The sequence below is a fragment of the Amblyomma maculatum genome, chromosome 1, assembly GCF_055883805.1.
Source record: "Amblyomma maculatum isolate TAMU_Amacu chromosome 1, ASM5588380v1, whole genome shotgun sequence".
NCBI lineage: Eukaryota > Metazoa > Arthropoda > Arachnida > Ixodida > Ixodidae > Amblyomma > Amblyomma maculatum.
Genome location: NC_139344.1, coordinates 248,762,227 through 248,788,839, shown reverse-complemented (window position 1 = coordinate 248,788,839; position 26,613 = coordinate 248,762,227). Strand labels below are relative to the sequence as shown.

The 26,613-nt window shown below is 46.3% G+C and overlaps 1 long non-coding RNA gene across 1 annotated transcript; it reads left to right on the top strand.

Annotated features, from left to right (window-relative positions):
- Window positions 1-2,289: 2,289 nt before the first annotated feature.
- On the top strand, window positions 2,290-5,871 carry LOC146206182 (uncharacterized). The gene is made up of 3 exons (XR_014704376.1): window positions 2,290-2,555; window positions 2,638-2,798; window positions 4,316-5,871. It is a non-coding gene; the product is annotated as an uncharacterized LOC146206182 (long non-coding RNA).
- Window positions 5,872-26,613: the final 20,742 nt, after the last annotated feature.

Sequence of the window (26,613 nt, the reverse complement as noted above, 5' to 3'; positions counted from 1 at the left end):
AGTGGCTGCACCCCTGCTAGCGCGAAGCAGGACATTGAGTTGACGAAAACGGGATTGCTGCTGGCTCTTGCATGTTATTCCGCTGCCCGACGTATCCAGAAAATGAACATCTGTGCTTAATGTGTTGAAGTCTTGTTGAATGGTAACGTTATACACAATCAGGAGCCTACAAGATTGGCTCGCCAAACCTTGCCTGGATTTATTTCAAGAAATCTGTAGAGTGGAATGACTCCGCAGTTTCAGGAAACGTTCTTTGTGCATGTGCTCATATGAATTTGTCGACAGGCTTTGTCATTATATGCAGTAGCGCACAGCAACCTCTGGAACGCAGTGTAGGTCTGGGTCTTGAAACGTTCTTGACTTGATCGGCCAGAATGGCGAAGAAGAAAAAAAATAGCAAACTAGCAGTCCTTGTGGCCCCTTCAGTCCTTAAACAAAACTCGATATGCGGTTGTCAAGTAGTATCGCCTTCTTCAGTTCTAGATGTTCACGCTGCCGGCTGTACCTGGCACTCTATTTTTCTACTTATATCTCTCAGTCGGCACAGCGTTCAAGTGCAGGGGATGATATAGTTAGCAGCGAAGGCCCACGCTGGTAACGTGCTGAGCAAGAGTCCCCGCAGCCAACGGGTAGTGAGGGAAGCAACGGTTAAGGGTGAGGGCACAGAACTTCCATTTTTCCCACAGCAGAATCTCTTTTCGGTTTCCTCGTTGGTGGCTGCATATTTCCGGATAGTCTGGAAAAACATTCGAAGTCGCATTTCTTCTTTGCAAGCCAAGCATCCTTCCTTTTAGCTGGAAAGGAAAGAGTTGCTGTAGGCGGCCGAAAGTTATGATATGCGATTTGGTTCCCAGTTCTTTTTAAAAATGATTTTCATAGACTCATATCTTAGTTCGACGACACAATCAGTCTCGGGGAAGAAACTGCCTTCTTCCTTAAATGGTAACCCCAGTGGTCTTTTCACCGTTTTCAGTTATTAACTGCATTGACACTAAAACTCGTTTATCGAAATTCCAACAAGAACTCTTTCTCCAAAAAAGAGGCAAATCAAAACCGAAACTGGTTTTATGGCCAGAAATGATGTTCCAGTTGGGGAACGGTGACGTCACATAAAGTATTGAAACAACTCTTGCACTTGTGGTGCTTTGCATGGTGGAACAAAGTCTGGAAATGATGAAGGAGCACATAAAATGCAAGCGAAGGCCTAATACAGGCCTTGAAAGTTCATCGCTGAGGGAGCGAGCCGTAAGACGAGTATAATGTTTTTGACGTCACTATATATTGTAGCCTTGCCCGCAGGAATTCTTTAAAAAGATACCCAGAAAACTACGCGTTTTTAAATCAAGTGGCCCCAGAAATAGGTTTCGCACGGTACCCATTTTGGTAGTATGCGTCAGGTCATAATTTTTGTATGTGAGTGTCGGAACACCTCATTTGCCCCGCCGTTTTGGCTCAGAGGTTAAGATTCCCGGCTACTACCCCAGAGTACCTGGATTGGAACGCAACCGTCGGCGGCTGCGTTTAGATGGAGGCGAAACGGAGAGGCGCCTGGGTGCTGTGCGATGTCAGTGCACGTTAAAGATCCCCAGGTGGTCGAAATCACTCCTCAGGCTTCCACTACACTACCCCTTTCTTTCTCTCTTCAATTGCACTGCCATTTTCTTCATTTACTCTACGGCGCAAATTAGATGTGCATGGAAGAAGTGTTAGAATTACTGCGCCTTTCGCTTCCTGTGAATCATAATTTTTACGGAAAGAGCCTTAGGTGCAGTGATGTTTAGCTTTCTTCGGCGGGTAAGAAGCAGAAGACGATGATCTGATGATGGTCAGGAGGAGATATATATTTACGGAAGCAAAATAGTATACATAGGCAAAGTTACAGCAACAAGCCACACAGACAACTGTAACTTAAAACAAAATGAAGACTCTCACACAGAGAAGTCACTTTACAGGCCCTTACTTTCCTACCGAGCGTTTCGGTTAAAGGGGTCGTGAAACGTTTTCCGGAAATTTTGCACGGCTTAGTTAAATGGAATCCTTGTCCTGCATCATATAATATACCTCAATTCGTTTCATCGCCCGCGTTGATTTAATAGCGACAAAAACAGAATTTCGGTTTCCTAGCGCGCGTCCTCCTCAACTCAACAGAGTACGTCATAGCGCTAAGCCAATGAGAAGCTCCCGTTGCCGGAGCCTGCTGAGCCAAAGTTGACCAAGCTCGGTGTATTTTAGAGGTTCTAATTGTGCCCTACTCTACGCTCACACAGGGTTTTTTAATATGGCCGACGCCTAGGCTCCTTCCTGGGTTCCAGCGTCGCTGTGCTGCTATAGTGAACTAGAATATAGTCGCTACTGTTAAAACATGGTTACATCGTGGGCTTTGAGCCTTACGCCGACGCAACTTTTCGGGTGCCAGGTCGGCGAAGATGGACCCTGCGAGCGACCGGTACAGTAACACTTGTGTCGAGAGGCCGCGGTAACCGCGGCACAACTCCGGCTTGCAGAAGCCCCGACCGTCAGCCTCCCGATCCCAGCCGTTTCGGAACTACGCATTGGTATGTATGTCCGAGTCTTGCAGCCTAGCCTACGTTTGACCGTTGCGAGAGTGCGCAATCGCTAACCGAAGCTTTCGAACAGGTGCAGCTGCGGGCGGTGCGTGCCGATGCCGACTGCTCTTGAGAGCATCTGGCGAGATCCCGGCGGCGACTACGTAGCTGAAGCAGCCGTCTGGGTGTTACAGATCATCCGCATTTACTCCAAATGCTTCTTGATCATGGACTGCTAGTCGAGAACACAAGGTAAGAACCTTGAGCGAAAGGCGACATAACTTGAACAAGCGGCACCTGTTTTTCATTTTCTCGAGCAAGAAATGCTGTAATGAAATCTATTGCGGAAGGCAGTGTTAATAAAATAAAGCTTCCCCTTTAACGTTACTTACCTGCGATCATCTACACTGTCTACAGTGTTGATATTGCGCCACGTTAGCGCGAACACATCGCTGGTTTTCATATTTTTCTTGTTTTCGTAGAAGCGCATGAGCATGACGTTTCACCATGCAAATTACTGGTTTGCTTAATTCCATGCACGAGTAAATGAGAAAACACGCATCATCTGATAGTGTGAACTTGCTAAATGGAAAGGGCATGCGCATTGATGTGAAGTAACGAGGGGGGGGGGGGGACGCTGTCCGGACAAATTTGCTTGTTTTATTAGCCAGTTATGACCTTCAGCAAGTGCAGCACTTCAAAACATAAATACATAAGGAATGCCACAAGAAATGCAGTAAATAAGTACAAAAGCAATCTCATTTCGGAGGACTCTGTGCTAGTAGCCTGTCTCCTGCGGAAGCTGTGGGAAAATGCACTAAAAAACAACACAGAAAAGAAAAACACACAGAGCAGGACTGGCTTCTGCAGACGATCACTAACTAGCCCGACAACTCTTGTTATAGCCTGTCCCCACTTGCTGCCAGAACAATCACCATACCAGCACTCAAAGTTTTATTTGCTAGTTTTTTTTTTTACCCACTTGCATTAGGTGAGTGTTGTATAGTGTGCAAATATAATTAAAAAAATTGACTTCACTGATACCATCATCAACACCTGCACACAGTAAACCTCTCCAAAATGCTTTGACACTGACATTTTACATGTGCTGAAATGTAACAACCAAAAAAAAAAAAAAAGAAAGACGTTCTCCCAAAGGCCAGTACACCGAAACTTCCACAGTTTGAGTAAGTGTTGGAAATTTTACAGTTAGCAAATGAAGTTATAGAGTAGTTTTGCGGCACTTGCAGAAAGTTTGGCACGTGCCGTGTTGTGGGAAAACAACGGAGAGCTGTTGACAGAAGTGCACTTGTAGTTTATGGCTCCTTCGAATAGAATGACTCCATGCACAGAGCTGCTTAATGCATAAGTCGCATACTTAACATCTTCGTGCTATGCGGATGATATCAGCGTGGACATTGACATCGGCCACAACACTAGTATAGAGGGTGTAAGACGACTACCAGGTTTTTTCAGTCAAAAGCTGCATTGCCTTCAGGCATTATTTTGCTGCAGTAGCAAATTGTGATTGCACTGGAGTTCTAATATTGGGTGGGTCTCATTCTCTCTCAATCACCTGCAGCAGAATTCAAAGTTTGCCATACTTCCAGGGAGAATAAATTGACAGTGAAAGTTACACTGTACAGCTTCTGTTAGATGGGAATTAATTGTACAGATGCATGAATAACTTTCAAATTTGTAAAAGACCTAAATCATATTTTCATTTTGCTATGCTGAAAAGTGAATATTGCTTTTTCTCTTGTCAACAGGAGGCACCACTACATCTGCTACAGCCAGCTTGCGCACTGGCTTTGGGGATGCCTCGGCAGACATCACAGTAAAGTCCTCCCTATTTGTAATGCAAGCCAAATAAGGGAAAGGTTTCCATCTGACAGTTACACTGGTTTCCAGTTTGTGCAAGGTTTGTAGAGTCATCACCTTATTCATTCTGAAACAAGCCGGAAAATATGAGAAGAGAGAATTGCAGGACAGCTGGACTAATAACTGGAATTTTACTAAAGGATAGAGGCAAAAGAAGACTTGCACAGAGATGCACATGTAAAAAAGGCCCCAAAAGACTGTTGACCGATTTCTTAGCCACACACACGTCCTTAGCCTTTGCAGTATAGTGTGCCTTTGGACTTGGATCTGTGGCTTCCCTTTTGTAACGAGTGGTTCTTGACCATAAGGAATTTGCTTTTTTTTAGATTTTGATTTTTTAGACCCTTTCTGCTTTCCACGCTTTCACTGCTTTGGGGGTTTTTCGTGCACGTGCATTTCTGTGCGAATCTTCTTTTGCCTCTTTCCTTCAGTAACATTTCAGTTGTTAGTCAAACTTTGTCTTGTGCTCCTCTCACGTGTTTCGTCTTCTGGCTGGTTTTAAGATGAATCAGTACCAACTCATCCAGTTGTTAGTCTTGTTGATATCACTAGCCTGACTGCACCCACTGCTGGGCAAATGCTTCTCCCATATCCATCCGAATAACCCGATCCTGTGCCAGGTGCATGATTCTCGCAAACTTCCTAATTTCATCTGCTTGCCCGAGTTTCTGCCGCCCCCTGCTAAACTTGCCTTCCCTTGGAATCTAAAAGACATATATAGGCTCACTTAGAATGAATTTTGTGTACTCACTCCCTTCCTTTACCTTTGATGGGTAGAATTTTTCTTCTTTTGGAACTGACCGCAGATACATCAGCTGCATCCATATGATCCCCGCAGACTTCCTAATCTCATCTGTCTGCCCGAATTTCTGCCGCCCCCTGCTACGCTTGCCTTCCCCTGGAATCTACAAGACATATATAGGCTCACTTAGAATGAATTTTGTGTGCTCACTCCCCACCTATACCGTTGATGGGTGGAATTTTTTTTAGCACTGACCGCAAATGCATCATAATTGTGCAGTTGTGTATATACCTGCTTGTATAGATGTCTCTCCCATATCTATCCAAATAACCCGATCCTCTGTCAGCTGCATCCATCTGATCCCCGCAAACTTTTTATCTGCCTGCCTGAGTTTCTGCTGCCCCCTGCTATACTTGCCTTCCATTGGAATCTACAAGACATATATAGGCTCACTTAGAATGAATTTTGTGTACTCAATCTCTAACTATACCTTTGTTGGATGCATTTTTTTTTTATTTAGCACTGACCTCAACACATCATGATTGTGAAGCTGTATATACACATTTGTATATTTAGGAGAGAGGAAGACAGCAAAGAAGCGTGAATAAAAGATGTCTTGCTCTAGGTCAACTTCCTTCTAGCCTAAAAATTTTGTATGTGCTGATGAACCTGCGGCTAACCAATAAATTATTTTGAAAGCAACATGTCTCTAACACTCATTTGGTAACATTAGATAATGCCCAAATGTACTACAAAGTGGTCGTCCTTGTGGCACTGACAAACCTAGATTTTCTAGTTGCCGCGTTCACCTTTACACGGCCTCGAAAAATAGTGGCTCATGGGGAATAGAAAAATCAAACCGTTTTCTGCAAAAGCTGCTTTGAAAGGTGGCCACTATTTTCAGCATTTTGCAGTCTCATTCAGAAGCAAGCCAGCATAATCTGCAATCTGTAGACATGCATACAATAATATGTGCCTTATACTTTGAAATGTACCAGACTTTAACCAGTCATAAAACAGCGTGCTGAAAAGGTATGTATAGTAAAGCCTCCTTCGTTGATGATACCCGTAGTTTGCATGAAAACATCTGCACTAGAACCTGCATGACGTTGAGTTAATTGGCCTGCTGGTTGAATATGCCACCAAAATGCTGGTAATACAATGAACTTTGTCGGTGCTGGGGTCAAGTCTAGAAATATAAAGTTGGGATGATTTAATTGTGAAACCTTGCTGCTGAATTCACTGCAGGCTAGAATGTAACAGGATTAAAGGGCAGCTGTAGACGTAAGGGCAGTCCACATTGTCACGGCATCTTATGCGTCCTAGTACACATATCTACATACCGTGCATGTTTTGCTAGTAAACAATGTATCCACAGATTTGCGAAGCTCCAAGAATGCTACACTGATGCTGTCTGAGTAGCTGCTTGTGTCGCTGAATATTGTGAAAGCCTTTTGATGGAACGAAAACTGCTTGGTGAATACTTATGCAGAGTGAGGTTGGTCAGGAGCGCAGGTGATATGTACACCCTCGCAATTTAACCATACAAGCACAGACTGTATGATACTCATACAAATTGAAAAATATAAGGGAAGGAATTGAACTGAAGACTTCGCGGTTCGACAGTCCAAACTTCTACTACATGTGCTTTGGGCTGTGTGCGCTAGCCCGCCTGCAATCTGATTGCCCGAGCCAGGAAAATGGTACACACCCATATGAGCACCACTCCCAGTACTCTTTAACATGTACATAGAAGTGCAGGTGCTTGGGATAAACCTTGGCTGCCACAATGCACCTCAAACAATGGCATGTTAGCCAGAATAGCAGGTTGGGCTTGTTGGTTTTCCATCCTGAGGTAACAGCGCAAAATGTGGACGGGAGCACAAGACGAGAAGACGATGAGACATTGTGTCGTCTTCTCGTCTTGTGCTCCCATCCACGTTTTGTGCTGTTACTTCAGAATGTCACGTGCCTGCCCAATATCTACATAATTGTCACACGAACCACTTTGTGTGTATTTACGACTACTTGCACAACACCATTGCCACCCACTGATGATGAGCAGCTGAACAGCAGTTTTTCACGTACACTCCGCTGCCATTAATTACAAATGCTATCACGCTACGACTTCCCATACCACCCCACCCAACCTCTGTGTGTAATGACTCAACCTTTGGTGCGTTTGCATGTTCTCGGGATACTGGAGAAATCCAAGATATCAATTAGTAGATTCAAGCAACTTAATCTGACATACATCTGGTGAGAATATTACAACTCTATCCATGTATACACAGATCTGTATCACCGCAAGCGTCGCCTACAATTGTGGTGATGCCGCTCAGAACATGACTCATCTTTTTTTTAAGGGCATAATTCTCCACAAACCTCTGCTGAGCTTGTGGCCCCTTGGTAAGAGGCTTTCCACATCTGTGGGAAACCACTTTAGAAGTGGTGTGAATTCACAGTTTCAAAGCCTGCATTACAAATTTTTGGAAGTTTTCAACACCACACCCTTACCACTCTTTGGCACTACACATCACTGAGTTCCTTATATCTACTTGTCCTCAAGGCCACAAGGTAGTGCTTTAGTGGATCCATACCCACTGGCCAATTATATGCCATTATGCATGCTTTCTCCATAGACCATCTAAATGTGGTTTCACACACAAATATTTATACTTAATTGGACAGGCGAACTGCCCAGAATGTTCCACATGTGACATTACGGAGACTCTGGAGCGTGTACTAGTGGTGTGTCCCAGTATATGCGTGCAAAACAATAACTCGAGTTACTTCTTTGAAGTGTTTTGGCAACAGGCCTCTCTCAGAGGACTTATTGGCCGGTTGGCCAGAAATGGAAAGCTCTACAGGCTGTGCAGGCTTTCTGCTGCTTCTTGCATGACACAGGACTTGACTCGTGACTGTGGTGCAAGTTACTATTCCTGTATATATTTTAATCAAGTCACGACCCTCTTTGTTCTTCTCTTTCTGTAGCAGGTCAGATATTAAACTTTTATTTATTTATTTTATTTATTTATTTATTTGAACATACTGCAGGCCCTTTTCGGGCCCATGCAGGAGTGTTTACAATGCATCACTGTGCTCAAACAGAGTAAAAACAAAAAATACAGAGATGTTCTCTGATCCACACACAAAGAAAGTGTAGGAGAGAATTAAACAGAAAAGTCAATTTTTTCGATATAATTAAGAAACATTTCCACGGACGTACACTTCACCGCATCTTCAGGTAATTTATTACAATATGATGTAGCATCTGGAAACAGGGAGTACTTGTGGATATTTACACGGCTGACTGGTTGACGAAGTGCTTTACTATGGTTAGTTCTAGACGAGTGTTTGAAAGGCGGGTGTAAGTATTGTGAATTGGTTATTTTGAAGTGGCCGTGAAGAAGTTGGAACAAAAACTTTAATCTTGAAATGATTCTTCGCTGTGACAGGCTTTGTAAATTTGACTGAATTATTAGACTGGTAGCGCTAATTTGGCGTGAATACTTTGAATAGACAAACCTCACTGCTAGTTTTTGGATGCGCTCTAATTTGTTGATTAAATTTTTTTGATGGGGGCTCCAGCTATATCTGCATATTCTAGGGTTGGTCTTATAAGAGTTTTATAGGCATTGAGTTTAATATGGGCCGGCGTGTTACGGAGCTTTCTCCTTAAATAATGTAGTTTACCTTCAGCTTTAGAACAAATAGATTTGATGTAGGGCTCCCAGCGCAGGTTAGATGTTAGGATGAGTCCCAGATACTTCACCTGATCATATTTTTTAACCTGTGTGTCACCAAGTGTGTATGTAAAACTTAGAGGCTGCTTCTTATTAGTGAATGTGATGCTTTTGGTCTTATCTGCGTTAAGTTTCATTCCCCAGGTCATACACCAAGCGTGGATTGATTGTAGGGAATTGTTGAGGAGAATTTGATCGTCTGATTTTTTTACAGCTATATATACGACACAATCGTCTGCAAAAAGGCGAAGTTGGATCGATGAACTAACACAGGAATGAATATCATTTATATAAATGAGGAACAAAAGAGGCGCGAGAACTGATCCCTGGGGTACACCCGAATACACATCCAGGTTCTGCGAAACGTATTCACCTATTTTAACACATTGTTTTCTGTTCTGCAAATAGCAGGATATCCATGAAATAATGTTGCGATCAATGCCAAAAGATAGTAATTTTGTTATAAGGTCATCGTGAGGAACAACATCAAACGCTTTAGAGAAGTCTAAGAATATAGCATCTATCTGGTTGCCTTCATTAATTGTGTTAGCAATGTCATTAGTAATTTCGGCAAGCTGCGTTACTGTTGAAAGCCCTGTTCTGAAACCATGCTGTTTTTCATAAATGAGGTTATTATTTTCTAGATATGAGATTATGGCTTTAAAAATAATGTGTTCCATCATTTTACAACTTGTGCTTGTTAATGATATCGGACGATAATTATTCAGTTCAGTTTTAGAACCTGATTTGTGTATGGGAATTATTTTGGCACAGCGCCAGTCATCAGGAACTACGAGTGTTTGTAAAGATGTTGCGTAAATTTTATGCAGGTATTTAGACACCCAGTCAGCGTATCGGGCTAAAAATGTGTTCGAGATGGAATCAGGACCCGGAGATTTTTTTGTGTCAAGTGTTTGTAAAAGAGAAAGGATTCCTGCTTCACTAATGATTATTTCTGTCATGGGTTCCTTGATTGTGTATGCAGGTAGAGAAGCGTGAGAGGCTCTTCTGGTGAAAACGGACTGAAAAAACTTATTGAATTCATTTGCAATATCATCAGGTTTACTTATGGTGTCGCCGAAATCTGTAATGATGGAACTAGTTGACTGCTCTTCAGATAAGTACCGCCAAAACTTATGAGGGTTGTGGGCCATGAAGGAAGGCAGGGTGAAATCAAAGAAGCGAGTTTTTGCATCTCGGACTTTGGTCTTTAAGCAGTTAACAAGACTTGCAATGTCAGTTTTGTTTCCTTTTTTTCGCCGTCGTTTTATTTTTCTTTTAAGTTGAATTATCTCGCGCGTTATCCACGGGTACTCCCTGTTTATGCGTTTTTTTTTAAGCGGAACATATCTATTTTCGCAAGTATTTACAATGTTCTTGAAACAGGACCACAGTTCACGCACATCGGTCAGTGCGCTGAATTCGGCAAAGCTATTCTCAAGTGCACTTAGAATTGCAGGATCATCTGCACGCTCATAGTCTTTGACAAAGGTTGGCAGTGTTTTCTTCTTTTTGCGAGTGACTGATATGGGGCATGACAGTACTAGCAGTTTGTGGTCAGATATGCCGTCTTCAATACGCACTGAACACCCTGGAAGTGTACTGCTAACAAAAATTAAATCAAGGAGTGAAGAGGAAGACGACAGAACTCGGGTGTTCTCGGTAACCAGCTGATCTAAGGAAAAACTAAATGCTGTAAATAAAAGTGTTTCCGCGCTTTGGGAATTTTTTCCGTCGTGTGAAAAGTCCGCCCAATTTATCCCTGGCAAGTTAAAGTCCCCTGATAAAATCAACTTAGATCTTGAGTTAGTGTGCTGGGACAGATAATCGTTCATTTTTTCAAGATAATCTGGCTGGGCGTTTGGGGGTCGATACACGCCTCCCAGTAATATACATTTACCGGAATGTGTTATTTTGCACCACACACTTTCGTGGTCATCAATACCCTTCAGGACTGAATATTTTATGTTGTTTTTAATAGCTATAGCTACACCGCCCCCTCGTGAACCCCTATCTTTACGTAGCAATTTATATGTTGATGGGACAACTTCCGAATCACGTACCTCTGCTTGTAACCATGTTTCTGTTATAATTATAATGTGAGGATGGTGTCCCAGAATTAGCTGCTCGAGGTGACCTAACTTATTTACTATACTTCTAGCATTGAATGACAGGATTCTTAGCGTTTTGGTTTTGGTTGGTCAGATATGATTGCTTGTCAAGCTTGCTGCTCCTGAATTTGAGTTAGGCTGGGTGTGCCCTGCATCATCGGCCCTTCTTGTTATTTCGACCCTGGCTTGTTGTGTTTCATCCCAAATGAAAACCTTGCCATTGACCTTTAGCTTGTCAAAGGACAGCGAAACCTTCGCCCCAGCCGCCCTCTCGCGCTCCGATGAGCGCCATAGCTTAGTGCGTAAGTCTCGTACCCTTTTTGAAAAATCTTCAGATATGGAAATGTTAGAGCCTTTTAGTTTGAAACAGCTTGACATAATATGCGTTTTCTCTGCGGAATTGAAGAAACGAACTATGACTGGACGTGGTGTTTTGCCTTTAGGTTTACCTATCCTGTGAATTCTTTCGGCCGATTTCACTTCCATGCCTAGCTTGTCTCTGAAGATTTCTTGCTTAACGTGTTCCTCAAGCGATTTTGCGTCTTCCTCTGGTTCCTCAGTCACACCGTAAATCACTAAGTTGTTGCGTCGACTTCGGTTTTCTAAGTCATCTATTTTTGCTGTTATACCGTGAATGTGTTTGCTCGTACTTCTGTACAGTTTTTCACTTTCATCCAGTCTTTCTTCGCATTTCTTCAACCGACCTAAGTTGTTTTCAATTGTTTCAATTCTCAACCTCATGTTATCGACCGTTCTTTCGACATGTTTTAGGTTTGTAACTAACTCCTGCAAAGTTTTGTTTGTTTTTGCTTGTTCTTTCAGAATCTTTTTCAGTAGTTCGTTGCTAAGATGACTGTCGGAGTCAGAGTCGGAGGTAGGGCCTGGGTTGAGCTCAATGTCACCGGATGTCAACAATAAAAGCCTAATGACACTATAACAGTCACAAAGCATGCTCAGGAGAAATTGTGGACTTGGTAGCACCGTCAGGGTTACATCATTGTCTCTAACTGAGGAAACAGAGTATTTGCCACCAACCTGTACGACAAAAACGTAGTGTATGAGCATTGGTATCCGGTCGGTGCCACCAAGTCCACTGAAGGGTCCAGCTGACGGGATCTTTGTTATATTCCCGCGTGGCCGTGGCTCCGTTGTCGTTCCGGCAGCAGCACGGTGATAGCGGCTCTCCGGGCTTGCTTCGCTGTAGCGCAGATTAAATTCATCTTCATGGAAAAGCAGCTGTTTAGCCGCCACCGCCGATAAACTGTCTTCCAACGGCACATGCGCGTCCGTGCTGGTGATGAGGCTGGACGGCCACAGAGCAACCTGTACGACAAAAACGTAGTGTATGAGCATTGGTATCCGGTCGGTGCCACCAAGTCCACTGAAGGGTCCAGCTGACGGGATCCTTGTTATATTCCCGCGTGGGCGTGGCTCCGTTGTCGTTCCGGCAGCAGCACGGTGATAGCGGCTCTCCGGGCTTGCTTCGCTGTAGCGCAGATTAAATTCATCTTCATGGAAAAGCAGCTGTTTAGCCGCCACCGCCGATAAACTGTCTTCCAACGGCACATGCGCGTCCGTGCTGGTGATGAGGCTGGACGGCCACAGAGCAACCTGTACGACAAAAACGTAGTGTATGAGCATTGGTATCCGGTCGGTGCCACCAAGTCCACTAAGCCAATCTATCCGCCTTTCCAATCAATAACACTTGCGTGAATGCATTTCTCCTGGATGGTTGATCTGGTAATCACACCATCGTAATGCAAGGACATGGGGCGTATGAGCTTTTGAGGTGAACAATTTTTACCCTAGATATGTCTTTTAAATGATGTGAAGGATTCTGAGCTCTGCTCAACATGATCCTCCTCTTTGGAGTCTTCATCAGGTTCTATGGGGCTAGATGAGTGCTGTGGAAAGAACGTGATCGAAGTGGAACCAAGGGGCCTGTTCTGGGTGGTACGATATGCTGGTAGGGGCACCTGTTGTGCTGGCCTCACGGTATCGCTCAAAATAAAAAAAAATCCAAAATGCGCATATTACTGCTATGAGGGCAATCTGGCAGGAAACAATCAAATAGAACTGGTGGCTTCTGCGAGTCGAGTAGTTCTCAAATAAGCATATCTGTAAGGCTACAAATCGCAACTACGTTTACTGCCTTTATCACGCGACCTACACTTTTTTTTTGCCAATGCACTGGGCCAGCGGTTTTGCGTCAGTACGACGCATCGTTTGAGGTGAGCTTTCTTCGTTTCCGGTCCATGCCGAGCTTCGAATGACGCCGAGGTTCATTTAGGACTTCCAGTAGAAAGTAGTACGAACACATGAACCCAATCGGTGTGCCAAAACTTGTGAAAGCGAACGTTACTTCCACTCGGAGAAGCCGTGCTGCAATCGATCGCGACGTACACGGTTGGCATATCGAGCACTCAAACACGCACAACACGCCTAAACCCAGAACCTAACGGTGACAGGAAAAATAGGCGAAGTCTGAGCACTGTAGACGTTGTAGGAAGTATGCTTCCTCTTTTTTTTTTTTTTTTTTTTTTTTTTTTTTGAGAAAGGTTACGAGAGAGGCGTCGGGAAGGTGGGGGAGCAAAGCTGCGACAACGCGTAGGGTGAAAGGGCCACCCAAGTACATTGTAGCAACCTTTTTTTTTTTTTTTCGGTTTCCGGCTTTCCGTGTAGTGCCATAGTTCAGGTCATCCGGCCGAAATAAAGGAAGCGAAGCTCGACACGCTATTCTCAGTGATGCAACGCGGAGGCGAGCAACTATACGAGTACGCGCCGCGGCGCCCAACACTCCACCCACCACTCGGATTGAACACACTTGTCGATTTCTTTGACCTGGAACCCTATTTAGATCGTATCTTTAATGACGCCGGGAATAATAATACTTAAAAAAATTACAGCAGCGGCCGCACAACCAAGTTGTACCGGTGGTATGAGACTGCTCAAGACGTTGTGCTCCATCACGAATGTTCACAAAAAGAAAAAGAAAATAACAACAACAAATTACATTGGAACCATTGTCATTTGGAGTACCCGGCGGAGCGAGGTATAGCCGTCGTTACCGAAAATCTGAACTTGAGCGTCACCTCTCGCTCTGTTCCAGAGCGCAGCGAGAAGCAGACACCACCCGTAAAGTGAGCTTTACCACCCGACCTGCTCCGCCGCCGCCGCCGACCGCGCGTCACGTGACAGTATTGTTGAAGAAATGCGTTTGCGTGAGCGAATAATTGATATAATGTATTTTTATTTGCTAACTTTAACAGCAACCTACTATTGTATGGGAAATAATGATTATATCTGCGTTTCCAAAAGGCTAAACATGACGTAGGCGAGTACTTCTAATTCCGGCCTACAGGGTCGCATGGTCGCTTCAGGAACGCAAAAATGCTTTGATTTCAGAATGGTATTATTAAATGCAGAAGCAATATTTCGACGAGATATTTTGGAATAGGCATACCTAATGTTTACTGAAGCAAGGAAAATTGCAACTGGGCTGCTACATTTTCGTTTCACGACCCCTTTAAAGCCTAGGGGGTGTAAATACGTGCTAAGCACTGAGCCTCAATCTTGACTGTCGAACATGGTCCGAGGACCGCTTTTTGATACCAGACATCAACGAAGACCCAAGGGCGGTCACCTTAGGTGATCCGCCCCAAAAATGAAGCAGCCAATCAAATTATTTAAAAACATGCCACAACCCCAGTGGGTTGGGAATAATCTCGGACCCAGGTCCTTAATTACGTCAAATAAAAATACAACATTCAAAACACACACTCTTTCCACTCGCCGGTCCCCAAACCCTCTCACACAGCGCCTGTCTTTGCCTCTCCTCCTCAGCGTGTTTGCGACGCGACCTTGCAGCTGGCGCCTTTGTGAAAAAAACGCCGCGGGGGATCTGGTGACCTGGCCATCCAGCCGTCCCGTTCGAGGGAAAAGGGGGGGGGGGCGGCACTGTCCCGGAGCAGTGTACAGTCGCCGTTGCTCGGACCCAATGTCTCGCGACACAGCGGGAGGCCGCTGGGCTGATTGCCTACTTGGGAGGGCCAAGGGTCGCGCCTATTGTCGCCTTCTGCAGGACATTTAGTGAGCGCTTGTGGCAGTGCAAAAAGCTTCATTAACGGCGTCTCCCTGCCCCCATGCTTGGCGCCACGGCGGGACATCGCTGGAAGAGCCGGCCGTAAAGTGGTTCGCAGAAGCGTGCCGCTGTTGTTCCCGGCTGATAATTGGATGCGTCTGCCGTTCGCTTCTTGACGACGCCTCGGGGCGAAGGGGCGAAACAAACCAAGCCTCCCGCGCGCCCGCGCGCCCGCGCCCAAGAAAAGGGGAGAAAAGGTGAAAAAAATGAACAGCGCTCGCTCCTTGGCCTCGGCGCGTAGGGGGTTCGACCGCCAGCTCGACTCCACGTGCGAGTCGCTTTTCACTGCGGCCTTACACGTCCCTCCTAAGAGGGTAAATGAGCTTGGAATCCGGTCATTTCAGCCTAATACAACAAAGGCCGCAACAATCCGCGAAGAAAACAAAACATGTAAGACACTTCGCACGTGAATGGAACCCCTAATGAATCTCGCGACACAAGATGTGTATAACACAAAACAAATCACACATTCGCATCGGCGGACCGGACAGTGTTCGTGAAAGTCCCGCGCGCGAGCAATTGGATGTCCTCGCGCCAAGTTCACGCGCACTCCAGCGTTCACATCACACATTGCACCGGGTACGCGGGAACATTCACGCATCGCCGAAAGGCCATGGCTCAAGCGTGTGCTTGCTCTACGCCCCAAGTCACATTGGGGACACGGGTTAACGCGTCGGCGTTACCATTGCTTGACTTCTTCCCTGTGGGTCACCGTCACATTGTAGCGCTGTAGGGCCAGCGCCCATCGCGCGAGTTTTGCCCCATGAGACGTACTAGTAGTGAGGTAGGAAAAGGGGTTGTGGTCAGACACCACGTTAATTTCTGCCCCGTAGACCCAATGATCAAATTTCTTTAGTGCCCAGATAATGACGAATGCTTCCCGCTCGATCGTAGACCAGCGGGTCTGTGTTGGCGTGAATCGGTGGCTGGCAAACGCTATCGGCCTTTCCCGTCCCTCGTCTCCCATCTGCGCCAAACAAGCCCCCGCTGCAACGTCGGACGCGTCGGTGAACAGCCAATATGGCCTTTTAATGTCGGGGGTGTTCAGCGATGCAGCTTCGCACAGAGCTGACTTGAGCCTGTCGAACGCGTTTTGCGCTTCCTGGCTCCACGGAATCGTGTTAGGTACACCTCGCCTCGTCAAAGACGTGAGTGGTGCGGCCACCTCGGCGTATCCTTCAACGTAATCGCGGTAGTAACCACATAAGCCTAGCAGACTCCGTAGCTGTCTCTTTGTTGCGGGGGGCACGAGCCCACGAATGGCCGATATCTTTTCTGGGTCGGGCCCATGGGTTCCGCCTCCCACTATGTGTCTTAGGTACCTAATGTGGGCTTGTGCGACCTGGCACTTTTCCCGGCTCACTTTAAGCTTAGCGTCGCGCAACAAATCAAACATTATTTCTATGTGCCGCAAGTGTTCAGTCCACGAGGAAGAGAAAATGGCGATGTCATCGAGGTATGCGGCCGCATAAGCCTGATGTTTCGAATGGAGGGTGTTCATTATCCGCTGAAAGGTGGCCGCGGCGCTCTTTAGCCCGAACGGCATGACGCGCCAAGCATATTGTCCCTCGTGAGTTACGAAGGCGGTCAGATGTTGGCTCTCCGGAGCTACCGGCACCTGCCAGTATCCGCGTCGCAAGTCGATAAGAGTGATATACCTTGCGCGGCCCACCCTCATGATGAGCTCTTTAGGGGGTGACTTTGGAAATGCATCCGTGCGCGTCGCTGCGTTTAGAGCGCGATAGTCAACACATATGCGCACCGATCCATCCTTCTTACCCACGCATACAACGGGATGGGCGCACTCGCTTTCCACCGGATACACCAGCCCGAGGTCTAGCAACTCGTTTACATGGCGGCCTCACTCCTTAATAACTCCGGCACGCGATATGGGAAAGTGCGTTTGAGCTGGTGGCCTTCGTGCAGATCTATCTTATGTGCCCCAACTCGTGCGACTCCCGGCGTTTCGCTGAACAAATCAGCGTAAGCGACAAACACCTCCGAGATCTCGAGGCGGTCCTGAGTAGGTAGGTGTGCGAGTTTCTCCGCATCTATCAGACAACCACCACATCTCGAGTACACCGAGGGGTGTACTCGATTTCACCAAACTCCTCGTCTTCCTCGAAAACTACTCCGACATGGCTGACACGTGCGTAGTAGGGTCGCAGCCTGTTCGCATGCACTATCGCTGTAGCCTTTTTTCCCTTGTCGATTCTGTACGAGTTCTGCCTCTCTTGCGCGGTTACGACGAATGGACCGAGCCATTCCGTCAAACCCGCTACTTCTGCTGCTACTTCTAGCTGCTCGCGTAGCTGTCACAAATACTTTGCGGGTTCTTCCCTGAGTGTGTTCGGGAGGGGTTGCTGGCCTGTCCATGTTCGCTGCAGAATTGCTAGCGGTCCGATAGGGTTTCTACCGAATAAGAGCCGGAACGGCGCTACGCCTGTAGTGTCATGGGGGACTTCCCTGTACGCCCAGAGAACGAACGGGACCAGTCTATCCCAGTTTTTGGGATCTTTCTCAATAACATGGAACAACATGTTCTTCAAAACGCGGGTTCCACCTTTCCACTGTCCCGTTGCTCTCCGGATGCTCAGGAGTCGAAAAACGCGGTGCGCATCCCAGTCTTGCTAACATCTCACGCGTCAGCTGCGCCGTGAAGTTCGTTCCCTGATCTGAACAGACTACCTCAGGTATGCCTGTGCGGCTGAAAATCGTAAGCAAGGCGTCGCATGTTGCCCTAGCGGTTGGGGATCGCAAACAGACTACCTCCGGCCACCGCGTGCACAAGTCAACGAGGCAGAGAGCGTACCTATGACCCCTGCTCGACGGAACATCGAGCGGCCCGATTATATCGACATTTACGACCTGAAACGGATGGTCGGGTCTGGTGAGAGGTGTGATGGGAACCCTATTTTTAATTCGCCTGTCTGAGCGGACTTGACAGCCGTGACATGTCCTGCAGTGTCGCGTTACGTCCCCTTCTAAGGCTGGCCAGAAAAAGCTGTACTTAATTCTGGTCTTTGTCTTCCGTGGCCCCAAATGGCCTCACCAAAGGGACTCATGCGCAAGGCAGAGTACCTCTTCACGCCTGCTAAGGGGGAGCACAAGCTGCTTCACTTTGCTACCGGAGATCGAGTCCCAGTGATACAACAAGCCGTCTGAAACAAACATGCCTGCCTTCCCTGCCTTTGCGTCAGCCCGCGCTTTCTTTAAGGTTTCGTCTGATACTTGGTCGGATCTGAATACCTGGCGCTGTTTTAGGGCTGCGTCCGCGTCATCCTGGATCGTGATTACATCTTCCTTCTGGCTTTCTTCCAGATCTACTTCACAGGGCTGTTCCGTCGCCACACCCTGCTCACCACTCATTAGTTTGTCTGCCTCAGGCCCCGCCGCTTGCTCCTCGTGTGATGTAGAGCTCAGCTTTGCGCTCATGCTCCGCCATGGTGACAGACGCGTTAACTGCTTCAGACAGAGGGCAGGCCTTATTCATAACAAGTGCCTCGTAACGACTGTCTATCTCCGAAAGCAGTTCCCAATCCTCCCTGGAGAGCAAACAATCCACTCCGTCCGCGAGCTTATCAAAAAGCGCGCATACAATACTGCCTCGGGCCCTGCTATGTGTGCGGTGGGCCGCCTGATACTTACCGCAAGAGTGGCCAGTTTTGCGTTAACCGTCTCCCCAAAAGCCGAAACTAGCTTTATCGAGCCGGATGGCTCCCGACATATACTTGGCACGAGGCCTTCCCTAACCACGGTCATCTCGCTACCGGTATCAATTATAGCTGTCGCCGGTATCCCTGCGCACTCAATCTCCACCTGCTTTAGCTTCGATTTGCGTAACTCGTCGAATGACTGGGGCGTTTTCATCTCTGCTACTAGGGTTGTCTGGGAGGTTACTGACGCCGGTGTTTCGCATGCCTGAGCGCGTTTCTCCTTCTTCTGCACGTTTTGTGAAGCGCGAGGGCATTCCTTGGCTCGGTGGCCAGATGCGCGGCACTCACAGCACTGAATTGGCCGTTTGCTATCATTGTTCGCCGCTTGCGGGGGTCCCTTCGGTTTTTCCACATACACAACAATTTGTTTCGCTGCGCGCCCCTTGCCCTTAGCCTGTTCGAACGTTTGGAGAACGTCGGATATTTCATCCGGTTTTAGCCACCCCTCCTCCTCACGAAGACGCACATACTCTAAGCCCTCAGGGCTCAAGCTACCCTTTATGCGATCTGCGATGATCAATGATACCAGGTCGTCTTTGGTTTCTACGTCCCGTGACCGAAGGTAGTACTGAAAGTACGTCTTAGTGCGCGAGGTGAACTGCGCCCAAGTTTCATCGCGGCGTTTCGTCGCGCGCTCAAAGCGTCCGAGGTTTTTATTTATTTATTTATTTATTTATTTATTTATTTATTTATTTATTTATTTATTTATTTATTTATTTATTTATTTATTTATTTATTTATTTATTTATTTATTTATTTTCGATACCCTCAAGCGCCGAGGCATTACAGAGGGGAGTGGGCAAGCAAACAACGCAAGAAAAAAAATTACTTTTTGTTAAAGGCGGCACAACAACGTAGTTAAAATGTAGCAACACACAGTATTCGAAGCAGTCAAGGAAATACAAAAACAAAAGAGTACAGAAACAACAACTGTAACAAATGCAACGCAAGAAACTGAACAAACATAGCAGAAAAAAAAATAATAAAAAACGAAGAAAATAACAAAGCAACAAAGAAACTAACTATTCGCATCAGATAAAAGCATCGTCATCAGAGACTGACGATAAGCAGCATAATCCTGTATACAAGCCACGGCAGCGGGAAGGTGGTTCCACTCTTTCGATGTGCGAGGAATGAAAGAATGCAAAAAAGTGTCAGTACGGCAAAAAATAGATCCAGTCTTATGTTGATGGTCGACACGAGAAGAGCGATAGGGGGGTGTAGTGATAAAACGAGAGTGCAGTAACTGGTGATGATAAATTTTATGAAAAAAGCATAGGCGTAAAAATTTTCTACGTTGTGCGAGAGACGGTAAGGAAAGGTTAGATTTCATAGCTGTGACACTCGCGGTCCGGTTAAAATTAGAAAGCATAAAACGAACTGCATTATATTCTGAACAAGTTCCAGTGAAGTACAAAGCGAGACATGATGCGGGTCCCAAAGGGGGGCGGCATATTCTAATTTAGGAAGAACAAGTGTTTTATAAAGAAGTAATTTTAAGGAGACAGGTGCTTTGATGAAGTTACGACGTAAATACCCTAGCATGCGGTTAGCGCTGCTAATAATTAGTTCGATATGCGGTTTCCAGGATAATGACGAACTGATGATAACATCCAAGTACCGGTATGATGTTACAGGTGCAATCTGAATATTATCCAAAGCGTAAGCGGAGGTAGTAGCATTTTGTCTGGAAACTCTCATTAAAGCACACTTGCGAGGGTTTAGTTGCATTTGCCATTTTTTACACCAAAGAGAAATGTTATCGAGATCAGTCTGAAGGTAGTGTTTGTCGTCTTCGGTGCAAATTTCACGATATAAAACACAGTCATCCGCGTATAAGTGTATGTTAGAAGAAACGCAATTAGGCAAGTCATTGATGTATATCAAAAAAAGAAGTGGGCCTAGTACAGAACCTTGGGGGACACCTAATGTTACTTCAGTTAAAGGGGAATCGTAGTCATTAAGCGTTACATATTGTGAACGATTAGCAAGAAAACATTCAAGCCAGGCTAAAACATTATGATCTAGGTTTAGAGCAGAAAGTTTAAGCATGAGTAGTTTGTGGTTCACCTTATCAAATGCCTTTGAAAAATCTAGAAATATGCAGTCGGCCTGTGAATTTTTATCGATAATTACATGCAGGGAATGTGAGAAGAGAAGGAGTTGCGTTTCACAAGAATAAGTTCGCCGGAAACCATGCTGGGCCGAAGTAAAAAATGAGTTTGATTCCAGGAAGTTGAATATGTTAGAATAGAAAATATGTTCCATTAGTTTGCAGGGAATGCTTGTTAGTGAAATGGGTCTGTAGTTCAAAGGTGAATATTTGTTACCTGATTTGTGTAAGGGAACCACCTTCCCTATTTTCCAGTCCGAGGGCAGCGTTTCATTCTGCAATGACTGCTGAAAAATTTTTGCTAAATAAAGGGATGAGTATATCTTAGTTTGTTTCAAGAACTTTGAATTAATGCCGTCGACACCACATAATGAAGAAATTTTTAATGAATCTATTATTTTCCCAATACCACCAGGATCAATTATAATAGGAAACATACAGCAAAAGTTATTGCGCGGCACAGTGCATGTCGTATTCATATTAGACGGGATAAAACTGTGTGAAAATACTTTGTTAAGCACAACGGGGCATTCTGCTGGGTGGAGAGGCTCACCAGAGTCGTCCTGAAGTGAAATCGCATTATTTTTAGAAGGGTTGACAACATTCCAGAATTTCTTTGGGTTACTTGATAGCATGTTTGGCAAAGTGGTATTAAAAAAGTAAATTTTTGTGTCATGTACAGCTTTCGTGTAATCGGCTTCTGCTGCAAAATAGGCTTCCCAGCGGTCACTTCCGTTACTTGCTTTTGCGGAACGAAAAAGGCGTTTCTTTTTATTCAAGAGACGTTTAAGTGTTTGGTTAAACCATCGAGTATTAGTTTTAGATGAGATGCGTCGAACAGGCACATGTTCCTCGGTGAGTTCCTGCACTTTTATCTTGAATAATTCCCAGTTATCCTGTACGCTACGTAGTTCGAAGCCTTCCAGATATGTGTCTAAATACCTGCCTAGTTTTTTGTTGATAACATTGAAGTTTGCTTTACTGTAGTCACGAATGACTTTCTGGCGCGAAACGGCCCGTGGAGATGAAACTGTTATCTCGAAGTGCAGCATGGAATGATCACTTATACCTGGAAGACATATAATGGGAGATACAAGTTCCGGATGGGTCGTTAGGATCAAATCTAGCGTGTTAGCCGAATCTGCTGTTTGTCTGGTTGGTGAAGTGACAAGTTGAGTTAAATGAAAGCACGCACATAGATCTAAAAATTGCTGACAAATTGATGAAGCTGGTTTTACAACAGGAACAGGGCCAGACCATGTAATATTAGGGAGATTAAAGTCACCTAACAACCAGATGCGATGGGAAACGACAAACAATGTTATTCAGGGCGTCATGCAAACTGTCAAAGAACGCAGCTGCAGAATTTGGGGGGCGGTAGCAAACACCCAACACGATTCTCGTATGACCCAGCGTGACGCAGACCTATACCATTTCCAAATTGGAAGAGTGGATGCTTTGTGATATCGCAATCAGCGTTCCACCACCGTATCTGCCTTCTCTATCGGAACGGTAAATATCGTATGTTTTGGGACCATAAAAAATTTTGCTGCTTTCAATTTTTGCGTTCAACCAGGTCTTCGTTAGAATGATTAGGTCTGCGTTGTGGTACCTATAAGAGCATTAAGTCGATTGCGTTTGTTCACTACACATCTTATGTTAGTAAAAAGCACCTGAACGTGATTCTCGCTAACAATTAACTCTGATTGTTAGGATGAAGATTGCTGACAGGGCACGCCAGACGTCGTCGCCTGGTTGGCATGCGATCGAGTATTCGAAGCCGGTCCACTGCTTATGTTAGCTTTTCTTTTGTCTGGGCGGGACGAAATTATTTGCTTTAATTCCTGCACACTGTCATTTGAGCTGTCATAGAAGTAAATCTTTTTATGCACGTGCAGTTTATCATAGCGGAGGTGAAAAATGGGCGATTCTGGTAACGATTTAGCAAATTCGATCAACTTCTTCCGCGTATGCCTTGTTGCTGGTGAGAAGTCTTCAACGACCGATATATCCTGTTCCTTTAACTTTGATTTTTGCAGAAGGACACTCTCTTTCACCTTAAAATGGGAAAACCTGACTATTAAAGGTCTGCATTTGTCTTCTTGGTAGCGTCCACCGAGACGATGAGCGCGCTCTATTGCGTTAGGGGGTATTTCTAAGTCCGTGTACTGTGTAAGCAAGCCAACAAGCTTTTCCTCAGTCTGTTCCCATGATTCAGAGCTGTCTTCAATGCCATGGAACACAAGATTGTTGCGACGAGCCCGGTCTTCCAGGTCATCGAGACGGGAACGCAGGCTATCGCTTTGCTGAACAACACCGCTAATTGCTTCTTGAACAGTTTGTAAATGGTGTTCAAATTCATCAAGATCAGCAGTCCTGGCCTCCACCTTTGACAGGCGACTATTTAAGTGATCAATTTTTGATTCAAGTGATTGCTGAGAGGCCTTAATGTTATTAACAACGCCCAACAGATTAGCTTGCCCCTCTGTTAGGATTTTTAGGCGCTCAAGAATTTCATCAAGCCGTGCAGGGTCTGCTACAGCAGTGTTGTCATTGTTCGGGCCAGGATTGCTTTCAATGTCACCAGAACGCAACAGCAATTCGCTAATTACATCAATGCAATCTTCACAAATATCACACAAAGCGCATGGGCTCGGGAGCAGCAGTAAGCACCGGTTACTAGTGCGTTTTGCAAACAGTGAGACGGAGTTACAGACCTGAACAAAGCGGAAGCATGAAATCCATGTCAGTGCGAACGCCGCTCCCGGGCCCACTGAAGCTTGGCCAGATGCGGTGGCTTCTGATATCCCGCGCTGGTGATGCACTCGTCGATGTGGCTGATGTGATAGTGCTGATGGAAACGCCCCAAGGGAAACCAGTGACGCTCGGGTGATAGGGCCAGGAAGCGGGTTAAGCTTCAGCTTCTTTAAAACGGCTGTTTTTACCGACTCGTAGCTGCCACACTCATCGTCCCCGAGGTTACGGAGAAGGTACCTGACACGCTCAGCTAGTGCTGGCATGATTAAGTGAACGCGGCTTTCGTTTGGCACCTTGTACGTCGTGAAAATTCACTCGACTTTCTCGAACCATAACGGCACGTCCGCGTCACACGGCAGCTTCAGTCCCTTAAGGACTTTAGCGCATTGGGAGACTGGATCGGGCCCCATTCGACGCGGATCGTCAATGTCTGACCTTACAGACGTCTGCCCGCTTCCCGCTATCGCCATTGCAACCGCTGGATCTAGCCCAAGTTTCTGTAACTCTAGGCGTTCCTGTGAAAGAATTTTCAATTTTTCCAGCTCAAAATCTAGTTCCATGCGGCGAATTGCAACCGCATCGGATACCGACATCTCCGCTACTTCACGTAGCGCTCCTGCTACAGGCTGAGTTGTCGCTTGCTGCGACTGCTCGTTGTCATCTGTTATATCTCCCCCTGTCTCTCTCTCGCCTACGCTCGCCATCATGCTCCGTGTTAAAACCATACCCCTTTACACTTGAGCCATAGCCACTTCAACAAAGCGCAAGAAATCCCGCTTACAGTTGGGGCCTCCGTCCCTTGGTGCCGCAGCCTCGTCGGAGTCCTTCCCCAGAACGCTGCCTCTGGTTCGGGGCCTGGATCACCTTGCTGCTTCTGGTTGGACGTGCGGACGCTTGTTGCCTAGTGGGTTCCCAGGGCCTGGGTGCTCTGGGTGATGCTCGTGGTCGCTGGTTGCCGAACCCTGTCGTGCTGCGCCAGTGATGTTTAGCTTTCTTCGGCAGGTAAGAAGCAGAAGACGATGATCCGATGATGGTCAGGAGGAGATATATATTTACGGAAGCAAAATAGTATACATAGGCAAAGTTACAGCAACAAGTCACACAGACAACTGTAACTTAAAAGAAAATGAAGACTCCCACACAGAGAAGTCACTTTACAGGCCCTTACTTTCCTACCGAGCGTTTCGGTTAAAGCCTAGGGGGTGTAAATACGTGCTAAGCACGGAGCCTCAATCTTGACTGTCGAACATGGTCCGAGGACCGCTTTTTGATACCAGACATCAACAAAGACCCAAGGGCGGTCACCTTAGGTGATCCGCCCCGAAAATGAAGCAGCCAATCAAATTATTTAAAAACATGCGACAACCCCAGTGGGTTGGGAATAATCTCGGACCCAGGTCCTTAATTACGTCAAATAAAAATACAACATTCAAAACACACACTCTTTCCACTCGCCGGTCCCCAAACCCTCTCACACGGCGCCTGTCTTTGCCTCCCCTCCTCAGCGTGTTTGCGACGCGACCTTGCAGCTGGCGCCTTTGTGAAAGAAACGCCGCGGGAGATCTGGAGACCAGGCCATCCAGCCGTCCCGTTCGAGAAAAAAGGGGGGGAGGGGGGCGGCACTGTCCCGGAGCAGTGTACAGTCGCCGTTGCTCGGACCCAATGTCTCGCGACACAGCGGGAGGCCGCTGGGCTGATTGCCTACTTGGGAGGGCCAAGGGTCGCGCCTATTGTCGCCTTCTGCAGGACATTTAGTGAGCGCTTGTGGCAGCGCAAAAAGCTTCATTAACGGCGTCTCCCTGCACCCATGCTTGGCGCCACGGCGGGGTATCGCTGGACGAGCCGGCCGTAAAGTGGTTCGCAGATGCGTGCCGCTGTTGTTCCCGGCTGATAATTGGATGCGTCTGCCGTTAGCTTCTTGGCGACGCCTCGGCGCGAAGGGGCGAAACAAACCAAGCCTCCCGCGCCCAAGAAAAGGGGAGAAAAGGAGAAAAAAAAAACAACAGCGCTCGCTCCTTGGCCTCGGCGCGTGGGGGGTTCGACCGCCAGCTCGACTCCACGTGCGAGTCGCTTTTCACTGCGGCCTTACAGGTGCGCTTTAAGTTTTGCGTCGCGACTTGAAGCGAAAGGCCGTAGCTTTTACGATGCAAGTGAACTCCCCAGACATATAAAAGTACCAGCAGCAGCGTCGGCAGCGCAACTCTCGCCAATGTAGCGCAGCAAAAGTCGCAGCAAAACATCTGGAGGGCCGTCACCAATTGACACCAGCAGGAGCGATTCAAGCCGGTGGTACCCGTGTAGCGCGGAGTATAAAACTTGCGGCTACGGCCACTTCAGGTGCATAGCGTGAGTGTACTTTGCACTTGTGGACGTTTATTTTTGAAAATATCTGAATTATCCTCATGTGGTAGTTCCAGGACGGAATTTGATAGAATGCGTTGGTATGGTCTGTTAATTCTCTGAATGCTTCTTGGCGCCGAAAACATTTTCCTCGAGCATCAAGGGGAGCTTGTACAGCGCACATAATAGAGCTGTGAACTGGTTCTCAAATTACTGAACACATTGATCGCCCCAAGCTATTTGCGATGCATATGGGCTCGCATTCCGCTATATGGTTTGCTACATCACACAAGTGCAGCTGGAAACAAACGACGTCTGTGTTAGCATCGTTTATAGGCATACTATAGCTCCGTAATTGTCAATATGTTCAACTAGCAGCAGCAGCAGTAGTGATATCAGTAGCAGCAGCAGCCGCAGCAGTGACTGTGCTAGTGGTAGTGGTAGTACAAGTGTACTACTACTACTAGTAGGAATGGCGGGGCTGTGTTAGTAGTACTTGCAAAAATAATAGTAGTAGTGG